Source organism: Heterocephalus glaber, unplaced genomic scaffold (genome assembly GCF_053883595.1).
Source record: "Heterocephalus glaber isolate CG9 unplaced genomic scaffold, H.glaber_assembly_v1.0 deba00000546, whole genome shotgun sequence".
Classification (NCBI taxonomy): Eukaryota; Metazoa; Chordata; class Mammalia; order Rodentia; family Bathyergidae; genus Heterocephalus; species Heterocephalus glaber.
Window position 1 is genome coordinate 36,364,184 of NW_028258147.1, and position 14,095 is coordinate 36,378,278.

General features: G+C 34.0%; 1 pseudogene; it reads right to left on the reverse strand.

Annotated features, from left to right (window-relative positions):
- Window positions 1-223: 223 nt before the first annotated feature.
- LOC147829681 (U2 spliceosomal RNA) lies at window positions 224-381 on the reverse strand (annotated as a pseudogene).
- Window positions 382-14,095: the final 13,714 nt, after the last annotated feature.

Genomic DNA, 14,095 nt, shown 5'->3' on the forward strand with positions numbered 1-14,095 from the left:
AGTTGATGATCAAGATTAACCATCACATGTGATTTGCTGCAATTTATAAATTTCTAGGTTATTCTATTTTAAAAACATATGTCTTTATTATTTAAATGATCCTCTCAATTATTGAACATACTCAGCTGAACTGAACATTTTTCCTTTTGAGTTTCATCCTTGAATTATATTTTTTGTTATGTATTTTTATTATATATTTTCTCTCTTTTTTTTTGCTAGTGTCATAGTATATTTCTTTTCATTGAGAAATTAAAGATCTGGAAATGTAACTCAAATCCCTTCTGTGCCAACAATGTTAGTTTCTTGCATAATACACATTTTCCTTTTGTTCCTAGGAAATAGGTACTACACTTGATCTTGGCCAAAAGGCTGAGAAGCAATTGTTCCTAGGAAATAGAAATTCCTATTTTTGATAGGTACATAATGGTTTGGAGCAAAGTTAATATTTTCCAAGCTCCTTTTCATGTAGCAATAAGCATATAACTTAATTCTTGTCAGTGATGTATAGGCAGAAGTATTATTCAGTGATTTTTAGGGTTTCCCTTAACAGATAGCAAGGCTATGTGTTTTTTGTTTTTTGCTTGAATTCTTTTATTGGTACATTTTAGGTATACAATAGTTTTATGTCTTTTACTTTATCCTGTTGCCTAAGAAGCAGAAATGAGTTAAATACAGTGGACTGCCTAGAGCACCTTCAAACTGTGAAAAAACTAACTTCAGATATGGTCAGAAAATGCCTATAAATGCCTATTTTTATAGTTTAAACTCTAAATGCTATGTCTCCCACAGTTATGTAATTTAATTTAATAAAATACTGTATTAATAAAGTCTTTGAAGATGCACACCATTTTGGTGGCATCTTAGGGACCTTAGGGCTTTAAGAAGAACAAAAACGAGAACACTGGAGACAGCTACAGTATAGCAACCTGTTATGATGCTAGAATGCTAGTGCATCTTCCAGAGATGTCACAGGGCAGCGGCAGGGAAAACTGAGTAACGCTCTTGGATTGGCCCCTTGCAAACCTCCCAAAAAAACAAAAACAAAAACAAAACCAAAAACAATTGCGGAGGATTTTTGCAGTTTCCATGAAATCGTGGGGCTTTCTGAGAACAATTACTAGTCGAGTTCTAAGGAAAATTCCGTGAATGACTGAGGCCATGAACTCTGAACCACAACTTTGAGGGGTATACTGCATGACTTTTGGAAACATATGGATTGGGTACTGAGAAATGGTTGAGCAGAGAGTTCAAAGGATCTTGGTTGCCTTGGTACTTTGGAAACCAAAATTTCAGCTACAGAATTCCTACTCCAGTAGATTCTTCATGTGTGATTACTGCACAACTTCTGAGCTATGCATGGAATAGAGCTGAAATGGAAATTACGACTAGGCTATGCTAATCCTCTCTCTTTAGACTACAGGGAAAACCGACTGGAAACAAGAAAACAGAGTAGAGATATGAACTATAAAGCAATTCAGACATTTTCTAGGCTTAACTCAACTCACAGGAGAAAGGACCTCTCTAGTCTTATTCAGTAAGGCTATATCAGAAAAGGGTAAATTCCATATCATTTATTTTGTATTTTGACAATGTATCAAACAATAGGATTTGTTTCACTTTAATATATATTTTATTAAAAAGTTACATTTTCTTTGATAGAATTATTCTATTTATCACGTTTTTCTTAATGACATTCATAATAGAAGCTACTATTGTCATATTGTAAGTTAAAACACTTACTCTCCAGATGTGGTGCACAGCTGTAGTCTTGGCATATCTTCTAATATCCACTACATTTACACTGTTGTTTGGGGTATCTCCTGTCTTGTTTCTTTCTTTCTTATTCCAGTCCTCTTTTTTATTTTATTGGTGTGCTTATTTGAGCAATATCTTAACAAAGAATATTGGGGAAGTAAACACTTTTTTTCATGTCTGGAAGTATATTTATGTCATCTTCAGTCTTCATTCATAACATGGCTAGATATACTTGTGTATTCTATGACCAACATGTTTTTTCCTCTGAATTTGTGTCTTATCATTTATAATACTGAATAAAGGTGAAGTTTGCTGCTATTCTATTTTTAAACTCATGTAGTAACCTCAGTATCCCTTTCCTCTATTTCAGAAGCTTTTACTGTCTTCTGGAATATTTTTACATGTCATCATAAGGCACCTATTTTTTAAATAAAATGCTATCTAGTTAGCATTAGGTGTTAGTTTTCAATTCATAGATTCATGTTACTCTTTCCCTCAGAGGAAAATCTATTTTCTTATCTCTTTGATAATCTCCCTGCCCAGTCTTCCTTTCTAAAACTCCTTTTAGTTAAATATTCTTTTTATTATCCCTTGTTTCTTTCTTTTTGCTCTATGGCCTAGGAAAATTCTGCAAATTTGTTGTCTAGTTCAAACTTTGTTTTCATATAACCATGTATACTTTTGGGTCTTACTTTTAAAATGAGTCTCTGTTGTCTGATTATCTTAGTTTCCTTTCATGTGAGTTGTTCTATATATTTATTTTTTTCTTTTATGGCACAGTTGTTAATACTTCTGTGATAACATATAATTCTCTCATATTTTATAAGAAAAGACATTTCTTAATTTTTCCAGGTTGGAACTAGGGTTTAATGTCAACTTGCTGCCCTCTTTTGTAGGCAAGTAAAAAAGAGAGTTCAGTAATTTTCTTGGGAAACTCCCAAGTGATTAAAAACAATCTTATTTCCAAGGTACCAAGGATCTGTCTAACCTAGTTTTAGGTTTTTTTCTTTAAATATGAATCCATATTTTCAGACCTGAAGTTAAAATACCTGTTGCTCTTGGTTTGTATTTAGTGGGAATGTTGGTTCCTGAGTTATGCCTGTCCTACAAATTATGAAAGAAAACCTTAATTCAGAAATTCTATGGACTGTTTTCTTTATACCTCTCAAAATGATTAACTTTGAACCCTACTGCTATGATTTCAAACTATTTTCTCTTGTCTGTATTACGTGAACAGCCAGCTAGCATCATCAACTCTAGTGTGTCCTCCTGGTTTTAATATTGCAGTTGTAGCTTCCAACACCCAGGTTTTACCAATAATTGATGCATCAGTTCAAAGTGTGTTTAATAAATGCTCACAATGTGAAGTCTTTATTTTAGACACTTATTTTTACCCACAGAGAGTTTACATTCTAGTGATAATGTTGAGTGATGAACAGACAGGTAATAAGTAAACAAATAAAACACATGATCTTCTATGAGATGGCTCAAGGTTGTACGGATAACAATTTTCCTTATATACATTTATGTATTTCATGAAATTCTAAACCAGATCTTGAAGATATTTCACTATGTGAAAAAATTTATTTTTAAAATTTGTCCATGATAAAATTACCTGTAAAAGATATAAAAAGAGTATAATAAATGACAAAATATCTTATATAAATATAAAATATTTTACAGTAATTTAAATAGGTATAGCCTCTGTTAAAATCAACATACTGACCAATAAACTAATAGAAAAATCATGAACATATTAAATATATTTATTTACTCTAAAACAAAATTGACATTTTAAATCAACAAGGTAAAGATAAATATTTTTGCTAGGTAAAGCTGAAATAATTCCTCACCACTTAGAAAAGAGGCATTATTTTGTACATTGGTTAAAGTAAAAACAGTTTTTGGTCTAAATGCTATAATAAAGTAATTTTTTAAAATATAGGAACACATATATTGTATTGGGGATACTGAAAGTGATTTTAACGATGACAAAAATAAGACTAGAAGTCATCAAAAAAATATTCATGGATTTCATGACTATACAATTTGAAACTTCTGGTTTAAACTTTAAAATACTTCCCTGTTATTCTCCCACATAATTTTCCATAATTGAGAAGAATAAAAATACAAATATTATATCCTTAGTGAATCTGTGGGAAATCTGAAATCTTGATTAAGTCAAAGGGCTACTACGACAGTGAGATTATGCAGCAGTATGAGATTAAAGTGCAAAAATGACCATCACTGAGTGTCTCAGAAATAGAGGAAAATACACTTCTCTTGAGGAAAGAGCACAGGGTTATGGACAGCCCCAAATCCTTTCATAGCACAAGTTTAGTCGGTAATCAAGGTGATGTGGAATCATTCTTGGATCCAGTTTCCTTGCTGAAAGGCAAAGGATGTTGAAGTGAACAAGAAAAATGCCTGAAGACAATCCTGTTTATTGGCAGTAGCATTTTGGTGATACAATTGCTACTTCTTTTGACTAGACATAACACGAGATAATGCTAAACATGTGTCATAAGAAAAAAATCCTGCTAGTCTAGAACAAATCTCTTATCTTTCCATTCCACAAGATTCAAAAAAATTAACTTCCTTGTTTAAAATTCATAATCAAAAGGAAGCAAAGAATTAGAGTGGAAATATCTTTCAATAAAAGTTAAGAAAGGAACAAGGGAAAGAAACCTATAGCTGATTAAAAACATTAGCTAGAGAAATGTATTTCCAAGAAGCAATATAGGACTGATTAAATATTTTTATAGAAAATTTAGAAACAAAAATAATTTAAAAACAAAAAAAAATAAAAGCACAATACAGAAATAGGAGAGTGCAAAGAAATGATTGTATGATGTTTAAAGAGGATAAGAAAGATAAGCTAATAGATTCCAAAGAAAAATAAAAACTTGGAAGATTATAGAAATGAAGACCAAATTAAAATAATCAAAGAGAGACATATTAAAAACATATGTATGTGTACTAACTTTCCATGATGAACATACTCATTATGTATCACAAACATGACTAATAAAAAAAAACATAGTAAATGGAAGAAAGTGAAATGGAGGTCCAAAGATAAGGGCCAGGTGACCAAGGAGACTAGATAGGTTGGTGAGAGGGTATAACATTTCAATTAGATGGGAAGAATAAGTGTAAGAGATCTATGATATGGAAAGGTGACTATAGTTAATAACAACATACTGCAGTCCTGAAAATTAATAAAAGGATAGATTTTGAATGTTCACATTCCAAAAAGATAAGTATGTGAGGTAATGCATGTATTAATTAGCTTGATTTAATCATTCTACTATATATATGTCAAAACACCATACATATATGCAATTTTCACTTGTCAATGAAGAAAAACAGCCATTGGGATTAGCAATCCATTAAGCAAAAATATAGGAAAGTAATGGAAACAACAAGAAGAAAATAGTAGTATAGAGTTAAAAGGGATTAGAGAAAAAATGATAGAATTGTAATAGAGGTAAAAGACTCAAAATAAGCATATGTAATTAAATGCATAACTGTAAGCACTAACTTAAAATATTTTTAGGAATAAAACAAATTTGAATTTATAAAATTAAAATTTTTTTTAGTATATTGTCCGTGTAAGTTTTATATACTAAATTTGTACGGTTTATTTTAATTTTAAACCACCAAAATTTGTTATGTCTATGGTAAACCTAAAAAAAAAATGAGAAGTACAGTTCACAAAACTAGATCCAGACATCAGCTGTGTCCAGATGGTAAACATTAATCATTAGCTTTGTACCTTCAAGAGACATGTGCAGAGGAATACTTGTAGACAATTGTCTTTAAAATCAAAACAGTATCGCCTATTGGGGAAAACAATTGGTTTTAGAGAGCATTTTCATGGAGTAGGAACACTCTGGTGATGAAAATGCCATTTTCAGTGAGTGTTTTTATCAAGTATAGGCTTCATGTGCTGCCGATATTGTCCACTGCAATATCTGCTCTGGCGTTCAAGTAATAGAAGGCCAAGGATTGTTCTATAACATTATTTCTCTTGTAGTTCTCTGGTGGTCTTTCTTAATCCAAAGATAAGTATGAGCATACAGAAGTATTAACTATTATCTTAACTCTCAACTCTTATGACTTTCTTATGCTTTGGACAGCAATGAGTTTGTAGGATTTTGCTGACAAATATGTGTATTATATATATTCCTTATTTCATAGATTTACTTTGCTGCCTTTGCAAAATCACCTAGTGTCAATATATAAAAAACTGCTTAACTGACTCCTGATAGTAGTACATTTGGATTATTAATCAACTTCCCAAGATTTCCTATTGTCTAAAAATATAAGCAATAGAAACAACATACCATTTCTGAATTTATAGAGTTCAATGATTTTTACAATTAAAATGTTTTGAATTCTTTGGGAATAGATGATATACACATACAATATTTTTATTACTTTTATTCCTGTTGTCATATAAATTTGATAGCCTTGGTGGAATTTTTAAACACAACAACCCCCAAGAGGGCTTGTGCATTTTATTTGGTAAGCATTCTATGTCTCCGTTGATATACTTACAATGATATTTGATTGTCTGGCTTTACTTCTTCAATGGGTATTTTTCACTTATACTTCTTTTCAGACATTTTACACATTCTATGGCAATTTGTAATCAACTTCTAGGGATAGCTAAGTGTTTTATTTATCATTAAAGGTAAAGCTGCTTGGGAAGCCTACTGTCTTGGAGTGAAGAGTCAGCAGCTTTGGGGTTGATAAGTCAAAGCTATGTTTGAGAGCTCTAAGGAGACTAAATATTTTATTTACAGAGTAATTCAGTGTATTTCTAAGTGCTCCTTCCAAGAGTATGCCTATCAGGAAAATGCTGATTATATAGTATTAGTGGGAAAGGAAGCAATTTTAGCTGCATGTATCTCTGCCAAAGGTACTTGGCTGGCATCCTGTAAGATATGCTTTAAGCACATAGAAAAACTTTTTTTTTTATATAAAGGGAACAATGTAACTTTTCATCTAAAGCTAAAAGCTAAGCACTGCAAATTCTCTATCTTGCTGTACCCTCTTTTTCCCAAATTACATGGTGAAGAGTGTTTAGCCATTTAAGTGAGTTGATAGTCTGTCTGCAATAATTTTAACTGCTTTGCAATAGCTGTGACTTTCAAGGGCAAATCATATTCATTTTAAGGTTTAAAATATCTCCATTTTTCCCACCCACATGAAACTTTAGTCTGAACATTTAAAAAGTGTTATCTCTGCTATTAGCTAAACTACTGATGAATTTTCCTACAACACTGAGAAGTATTTTAAAAAATAATTATTCTGTTCTCAGTTTTCATTACACACTTGGAGAGAAGTATTTAATGTTGAGGTAAAGAGAAAGACACTACATTTTTTTCTTCATGTAAGTAATATTCCCTAAAGAACTTTAGGTTTAATTCCTAAGATATATTTTATTTTGGGCTTAGACCCAGGGCTCAGTCTCACCTGGACTCCGCTGTGGAATTGCCCCAGTTGCTTTAAAACTTCTGGCCGTCTGGATCCAGGACGAGTAATTTCTAAATCCCTTGTTCTGAGGTGTGTCCTGGACATCAGCTGAATGCCTGTGAGAGTCAGCCAAGATTCAGGTTCCAGGAAACTCCTCCAAATCTTGTGATGATGAGCCTGTGAATAGTGTCACAAAGATGGGAAACCAGGAAAGATTCCTAACTGTTACAGAAGGAGAGAAGCTTTGTTACTGAAATGCTCTTTTTAAAAAATAGTCTTCTTTAAGCTATATAGCAGTCATAGTCATATATCTATGGATAAAATAAGAAAGCTGATACCAGTAAAATCTCTGAATATTATTTCTATTGACAAAATTAGTTAGCAATACACAAAGGAAATTTTAAGGGGAAATTACCTACGGATTCTTTGTGCTTTTGCACGTCTTTCAAGCAGAGGCACTATGTTTTGTTACAGAGTATGTTTTCAGCATATTTGTAATGAGTGGTATTATAAAGTGGAAATAGAACTGGTATGTCCCTCTGGAGCAAAGGTATGCCTATGATCCAGTAAAAAAATAGGTTTTCTAAAGTCAGGATTTCTTTTCTATAACACAAGCCACTCTGTGTTCAGGGTTTCATCTGGGTCCACCTGCACCGTCCTTATAGCAAGTGGAGACTAGAAGTACTGCTACCAACATGTTGGTTCTCACGCTTCTTACTGTGCCATGGGTAATGAAGCCCTTTGTCTACAGTCCTTTTAACTAGTGGAGTCTCACACTTCTCCCAGCATTCATCAAACAATAGCTGCCAGTTATTGGGTTCTAAGTAGCCAAAATTCTCAATCTCAGACCTTTCATAGTACTGTCAGGTAACAATGGCAAAAGATGTTTAATAAATTTAAAGGATGAGAAATTTGACTTAATTATTTCCAATCATAATATCTGTAATGTATTAAAGCTACATAACATTTTATTACCATAAAAATAATCAAGTAATACTGTAGTCGTAGGCCTTTTTTGAGGCATCTAGAGATAAAGGGATTCATCATACCAAGGCACAACTGGAGAACCTTAGAAAAGATTGATAGAAAAAAGATTCAAAAGGAAACAAACTCACTATTCAATTTCAGCAAAAGGGAAAGAAAAACTGAATTTGCAGAATTTCTAACAAAAACAACCTTTTTATATTAGAATGTACTTGGTACTATTTAAGGTAGTGATCTGAAAAAAATGCCTCAAAAGGTTGGCTTTCAGTCAAATTCAAGAAGACAGAAAAAGCCTTCACTATGCAATCAAGCAAAAACAGAGGGGAAACATAAGTATGCAGAATAAAATATTAGGGATACAATCATTGAAATTTCTTTGAAATTAGGGATAAAATCATTGAAATCAAGAAATTTCTGGGACCTCTTTCAATATAAATGTGGGATTCTATATATAAAGTATAATTTATTGGAAAAATATAATCTATAAAACTGACCATTCATGAATTTTAAAGTTTGAACAGAACAAACTCCTATGGAACAAGTAAAAAGAGGAATAAATAGAAACAAATAAAAAGGGGAATTTAAGGAATTATGCACCCATCCATAGTGGTGGCTCCTGGGAAGCTGAGACAGGCACTCTTCCCAGCACTCTGGGAAGCTGAGACAAGAGGGTTGCAAGTTTGAGCCCAGCCAGCACACTTTATGACTTAGTGAGACCCTGTCTCCAAATATTTGAAAACATATAATCAAGGGCTGGAGATGTAGATCAGTGTGAAAATTTTCAGTTCGATCCCTAGTAATGTACACACACACACACACACGCACACACACACCAAACATTATCAAAAATAGATATTAATTCAACTTCAATCATTCCAGAACTTCCAAACTATTTGTTATAAGTCAGGTATGACATTGTTCCTGAGATGAAAAGTTATCCAAAAAATCAGTATCAGTTCAATAATTCTCAATAAAACGTTAATAAGCAAATTAAGCAGCACACTAGAAATAGAAAACTGGTAGATGCTGTGTCGCTGGGTGCTTTCTTCCTGAGACCTTTCTTCTCAAGACTGGGAACAAAACAAAGATGTCCTTTCTTAACACTTTTACTCAACATTGTTCTTGAAGATATATTTAGAGCAATAAGAGAAGGAAAAGGACAAAATACAAACATACTGTAAAAAATAAATAAAACTGTCTTTATTAGCAGATGACAGATTATCTATGTGAAAAGATCTCAACTAATCTATCAAAAACGAACAACCTTGAAAGTATAGCAAGACCCCAGAACTCAATCAATGAAAAAAATCACTAGCTTTGCTATATATTGCAAATGAAAATTGGGATTTGAAATTAGAAAGAAAAATAATTAACAATATCACCAAAGCTGACAATCTAACAAACTTTTATACAAACTAACAAAATATGCAAAGGATTTATATGGCATAAACTCTAAAATACTTATTTAAAAATCAAAGCTTTAAGTGAAAAGAGAGTCTACGTTTATGTTTTGGAAGACTCTTCATTGTTAAGGTGTAAATTCTTAACAACTTGATTTCTAGAATCAACAGAATCCCTGTGAAAATACTCTGTGGAAATCAACAACCTAATTGTAAGGTTTACATGGAAAAGTGAAGAATTTAGAATAATCAATATACTATTGAAAAATAACAAAATTTTGAAGGATGCAACTACCTAATTTCAAGTCTTAAATTAAGCTACCATAATCAAGGCAATGAAGCATGTTGTCAAAAGCCTAAATACATAGATTAATGGAAAGAGAATAGAAAACCCAGAATTAAACCCACTTAATAAATATATTTAAAGTCATAAAGATGAGTCAATAGTAAAAAGATAATTTTTAAAATTATGCTTAAAATATTATACATTCATATGCAAAAAATGTACTTAGACTCAGATTTATACCATGTACAAAAAGTGCCCAGACCCCAGGCAGAAGCCCTCCTGGAAAACAGTGGCACAAGTGCACAGGTTCTAGCCAAAGGCCCACCTGGAAAACAGCTGCACAAAGATGCAGACCCCAGCCAGAGGCCTGCAGAGATATCATCCATAAGTGCACAGACCCCAGCAAGAAGTCAGCCTGGACAACAGTGGCATGGGTATGGAGACCCCAGCCAGGGCCCCGCCTAGACACCAGAAGATTGAGTAAGCAAGACCCAGCCAAATTCCCACCTGAAAACAGCTGTGCAGGAAAGCAGGCCCCAACAAGAGGCCCACCCAGAAACCATCCGTAAGTGCATGCAGACCCCAGCCAGAAACCCAGTCAGATTCCTGGGACTGGGGTGAATAACCCCCAGCCAAAGGCCCTCTCAGACAAAACCTAAGCAGGCAAGAAGGGAGACTCCTGCCAGAGGTCCACACAGGTACCATCAGTAAGTGCATGCAGACACTAGCCAGAAGCCCACCTGAACAACAGCCAAACACGGGGAAACAGAAGGCCATCATTCTGAACCCAGGAACTGGATCAGTGGTAAGCAGCAGAGAGAAGGCCTCTCTGAGGCTTGCTGAGAATTGAAGTCATCTGGGCAGGCAGAGTCACCTCAACAAAGGTACAGCAGGCTGCATATGTTGAAATGAGAAGACACATAAACAAGGCTCAAAACCAGAGTTCCAGATCACCAAAGGCAACTCCAAAAGGTAATGAGATGGAAAAATATGATATTCAACCACCAGGACTCCCTGAACTGGCAATGAAAGAGGATCTGTAAAAAATAAAATCAGAAATAATTTCTCAGAAAACAACAGAGATTGTATCCATAGTGAAAGACATGATCAATAACTCTAGAGAAGACACAGAAAAAAAAAGTAGAGGAGCTGAGGAAAATGATGGAGTCTCAGCATAGGAAACAAATGGAATCCGTAAAACAGATGCAAACAGATATCTAGGAGATTAAAAACTCCATTGAAAGTTTACTAGGCAGAATGAACAAATGTGAGGACAGAATATCAGATATAGAGGACAGGATTGCAATTAGTGGCCAGGAAAGGAAATATTTCTTTTTTTTTAATTTGATGAATATAGTATTTACATAGTCTCAAATATACCACCTTATAAAATACTACAAAAAGTACTTTACAAGAAAATCTGGACTATGTACCCTTAATCAAATGATCAAAGTGAACGTGCATAGTAAGTAATGGGACAACTTGAAATTGAGCACCACCTGTATGAAAATACATCATAACTTCTGTGATATTCCTGCTATGCAGGTAATCTGAATTTAATGAGAAAATAGGCAGTCAATAAATCATTCTACAATATCACTGGTACGTTGTATTTAAAATATCAGTCATGAAAATAATGAATTACTGTTCCAACTCATTCTTTCTACTGTGCATTTTCTTAGTGGTGCTGAATGTTGACTCAGGACATCATATATGCGAGGCAGGTGTTCTACCGTTAAGCTACATCCCAGTCTTCACCCAATTTTGTCTTCTTGTTTTTATTGGTTCTTATTTTTTCCCCCATTCCCCTGCCCTCCCCTCACCCCTTCCACCCCTCCCTATTTACAAAGACTTTGTTTCCAGTTTTTCCTTTTCTCATATGTATTCCTTTCAAGTCTTCCCTTTCCCCTACCCCTCCAACTTCCCCTTCCTCTTTGCCCCTTTTCTTGCTATTTCACATTATCTATTATACCATTTGAACCTTATTTACAGTTTTAGTTTTTCACACCAGAGAAACTATTCATAATTTACACATGTGTGTCCTATTTAGTTCATTTAAGAATATGACCTCAATGTGCATCCATTTAGCTATAAGTGTCTCTAGTTTCTCATCTTTATGGCTGAGTAGTACTCCATTTTATAGAAAAACCACATCTTTATTCAGTCTCCAGTTGATGGGCAATTGAGGTGTTTCCAAGTTTTAGCTATTGCAAACTGGTGCTATAAACATGGGTGCAAATATATCACTGTGGTATGATTCTTAGTTCTTTTGGGAAGATACCCAGAAGAGGGATAGCTGGGTCAAATGGGACCTCTAATCCTAGTTTTTTGAGATATCTCCATATTGATTTCTACAGTGGTTGCACAAGTCTAGACTCCCAACAATAATGGAGAAGGGATCCTTTCTCCCCACAGCCCCACCAACATTTGTTATAGGTTGAATTCTTGATAGCAGCCAAAAAGAAATATTTCTTAAAAATGGTAAGGGACCATGAGAAATCAATCCAGCAGCTGCTAGACAATGCAAAGAATAACATAAGACTGATCAAAGTCAATGAAGAAAGTGGAGAGAGGGCAAACAAAATTTTAAAAAAGTGTTCACAGAAGTAATGGCAGAAAACTTCCCAAGCAGGGGAAAAGAATTTGACATATATATAAGTGAGGCATTGGGCTGGGGGTTTAGCCCAGTGGTTCTGCCACTGACCTCACAAGCACAAGGTCCCAAGTTCAATCCCTGGTACCAAAAAATAAAAAAAAACAAAAATACCCAGATGAGGCATGTAGGACCCCAACTAGGTGGGATCAGAAAAAATCCACAACTAGGCATATAATAGTCAAGATTCCAGAAACACAACAGAACAACAAAATACTACAAGCAGTTAGAGAAAAGAAACAAATCACATGCAAAGGAAAGCCCATCATAATCACAAGAGACTTCTCAACACACACCCTCAAGTCAAGAAGAGCCTGGAGTGGGATGGGGATTTAGCTAAGTGGCATCACACCTGCCTTGCAATTGAAAGGTCCTGAGTTCGATCCACTTTAAAAAAAAAAAGCCTGGAGTGAAGTATCTCAAGGCCGAAAAAAACCAATCTCTAACCCATATTGATGTACCCTGCAAAACTATCTTTCAAAATATATGGAGAAATAAGATACTTTCATTACAAAGAATACCTGAGGAACTTCATGAATACCAAACTACCACTACAAAAAATTTTAAACAGTATCCCACAAAAAGCCAATGAGGGTCACATCACATGAAGCCCAGCAGAATGAATCCACCAGGCAAGACAAAAAATTAATTGCAAACTAGGAGAATCCAACAACAGGAAAAGGTCATGACAAGAACAAGTCAATACATATCATTATAACCATCAGTGTTAATGGTCTCAATTCACCAATGAAAAAAATAGACTAGCAGAATGGGTCAAGAAGCAAGATCCAACAATATAGTGCATACAAGAAACACACTTAATACAAAAAGAAACTCATAGACTGAAAGTTAAAGAGTGGAAAACAATACTCCATGTGTCCATGTGACAGGAACATAAAAAAAAAGCCAGGATTTCTGTCCTATTTGCAGATCAAATGGATTTCAAACCAATACTAATTAAGAGAGACAAAAAAGACCACTACATCCTTGTAAAAGGAACAATCCAAGAGGAAGAGATGACTATCATAAATATATACTCACCGAATACTACTGCACTCAACTGTATAAAACAAATATTAATGGACATGAAAAATCAAATAAGCAGTAATTGAATAATAATGGGGGCTCTCAATACCCCACTGTTGCAAAATAGTAGAACTCAACCAAATTCTTGAACAAATGGACTCAACAGATGTTTACAGTGTTCCTCCCCACAAAATAAGAATGCATATTCTTTTCAGCTGCACATGGGCCATTCAAAATAGACCACATACTTGTTCATAGAACATATTTAAGTAAATGCAAAGGAATTGAAGTTATCCCTTGCATAATATCAGATCATAGTGTGATGAAATTAGAGATCAATAGCAAAAGAATCCACAAGAATTTCATAAACACTTGGAAATTGAACATCAGAAACCTGAACTATCAATGGGTCAGACAGGAAATTAAAGAAGAAATCAGATAGTTCCTATAATTAAATGCCAATTCCAATACAACATATTGGAATTTATGGGACATAATGAAAGCAGTGAA